This window comes from Melanotaenia boesemani, chromosome 22 (genome assembly GCF_017639745.1).
Source record: "Melanotaenia boesemani isolate fMelBoe1 chromosome 22, fMelBoe1.pri, whole genome shotgun sequence".
NCBI classification, from domain to species: Eukaryota; Metazoa; Chordata; class Actinopteri; order Atheriniformes; family Melanotaeniidae; genus Melanotaenia; species Melanotaenia boesemani.
In genome coordinates, this window is record NC_055703.1 from 22,258,746 (window position 1) to 22,261,177 (window position 2,432).

At 33.1% G+C, this 2,432-nt stretch overlaps 1 long non-coding RNA gene across 1 annotated transcript; it reads left to right on the forward strand.

Moving 5' to 3' along the window:
* The first annotated feature begins 248 nt into the window (after positions 1–248).
* LOC121633207 lies at positions 249–1,110 on the forward strand. Its single transcript, XR_006009016.1, has 3 exons — positions 249–300; positions 616–692; positions 1,075–1,110. It is a non-coding gene; the product is annotated as an uncharacterized LOC121633207 (long non-coding RNA).
* Positions 1,111–2,432: the final 1,322 nt, after the last annotated feature.

The window sequence follows — 2,432 nt, forward strand, 5'->3', positions numbered from 1 at the left end:
ACGTGAACATGGCATGAGAGGGAGGAAGGGGGCGTGACAGGGCTTTAATCAATCTTTTTTTGCTAATGCACAGTGACTTCGACAAATTCTAAAGGATGAATGAAATAACACACAGGCTGAACAACAACACTTCAAAATCACATTTTCTAAGATGACTTTCTTAATTCTGTATATTGCTGTAGATGGCAAAGGCAGTGATGGAGGCATATCCTGCACTTCCAGCCATGTCCTTTCTAACTGCAAAGACGGACATGGCTTTGGAAAGGACCAACTTTGCACTGGCAGTACTGAAGGATTCAGGTTTCTTTTTTCTTCTGTAGGAAGTGTCATAGATTTCATTGAAAAGATCTCTTGAAAATGCATTGCAGATGAACTAATAATCAAAAAATAAGAAAAAAGTTTTTTTTTATCAATTATCAATTATTTATTAAAAATAATGATAAAGGAATCAGAATACAAATAAATGTATTAGATAGACTTTAAATCTCCTTTGATGTATGTGAGTTGAGCATTATTTATAATACAGTTGATAAGTTAATTTGATACTAACACAGCTACCAACAAGAGTGTACATATGTAATATGTACATAATAACAGAAATGTATTTTATTTCAGTATTTGATATGGACAACAACTGTGCCATGTGCTCTGCCTCAAAGCCCCCGGGAACAGGGCCTCCGACTACTCATTGGGTGAGTTTTTGTCACAGTGTCTTGTACATTTATGTTTTGGATTTTATTGTAAAGTTTTGGAAGAGTGTGTTTCAAAATGTTCTAAAAAAAAGAAGAGAGTTCAGTGTAAGGAATTTACTATATTATCACTATGAAGACATTTAAAAATTATTGTCTCTCAGTGGGTAAATTCGTTTTGCAGTCAAATTTGACAGACAGTGGATGGTCACAAGACATTGATAAAAGTCATACACAATTAAAAGGAAATGTAAAAACATAAAAAAATTGAAAGAAAATATAACAAAATCTTGCTTACTGTCAGAAAATGATACTCTTTTGCATATTCAAAATTATTTGCACACAAGGTAATAAAGATTTTATCTTTGCTTTTTTAATGTAACAGATACAGTGTGACACTTGCGGACGATGGTACCATGAGCGGTGTCTCAACCTTACAGAAGACCAACTCAAAAAGGCGAGGGTGGCAAAGTGGGCCTGTGAAATTTGCAAATAAACCTGATGCCAACTTTTTGAGCCTTATGTTTTAATTTTAGGTAATTATGAATAATATGGACATACAAAATACTTTAAAAAAATAACATTCACCTGTAGTAGATAGGACATGATAAACATGATGTACTACAGCAAAAAGAATGTTAAAAAGTCAATTAATTGATTTTTAGTGAATATTTTCAGGTCATAAATGCATACTATGGGCATATAAAGTACTTTATCAGAATAATCTCACCTGTAGTAGATAGGACATGATAAACATGATGTACTACAGCAAGAAGAATGATAAAAAGTCAATTAATTGATTTTTAGTGAATATTTTCAGGTCATAAATGCATACTATGGGCATATAAAATACCACATCAAGATAAACGGACCTGTAGTAGATAGGACATGCTAAAAATGATGTACTACAGCAAAAAGAATGATAAAAAGTCAATTAATTGATTTTTAGTGAATATTTTGAGGTCATAAATGCATACTGTGGGCATATAAAGTACTTTATCAGAATAATCTCACTTGTAGTAGATAGGACATGATAAACATGATGTACTACAGCAAACAAAATAGTGAAAGATCATTTTTATCATTTTTGGTTACCAATTTTCATGACTTCATTTATGCTGAAACGTGTAATTTACACACGGTCCCTTAGTCGACTACGGCGAGTGATGGTCGGTTTACAATGCGAAGTCGCTATTTTCTGGTAAAATTTTCAAATCGCAAGGACAGTTTACATAAATCTTGTAGTATATTAAAGTATGATAATGTATCTATAAGCTACAGTCTTTGACCAAGTTGGCACCGCCGTGGTCTGTGATTAGAAGCACAAATAAATACGAATGTCAAGCCAATATCGAATAACCAACCAACTTTACCGCCTCTTAGTTTAGGACTTAGTCAGTACAGTGAGGTTGCAGTGTCAGCTAGTTAGCCGTATTTAGCTTTAACACAAGTTACTCATGCAAAACTGTTAAATTAGGGACAGCAACAAGTTGGAAGTAAACATGGGCCACACATTCTCTGTATGATTTATGTAAATTGCCGCCAGACTCCATGTTTCCTTTGTTATGCGTAACTGAACATGATGATGAAAAACCTGTGATTTAGTACATGTTTAAAAACAAGGGTGAAAATTAAAGATTGGATTGCCATTACATTTCCTTTTGATGCAATACCATTAGTTTATGATGAGCTATTTTTTATTGATAACAATACTAATGGCAATACCAATATTTTAAACCTTGA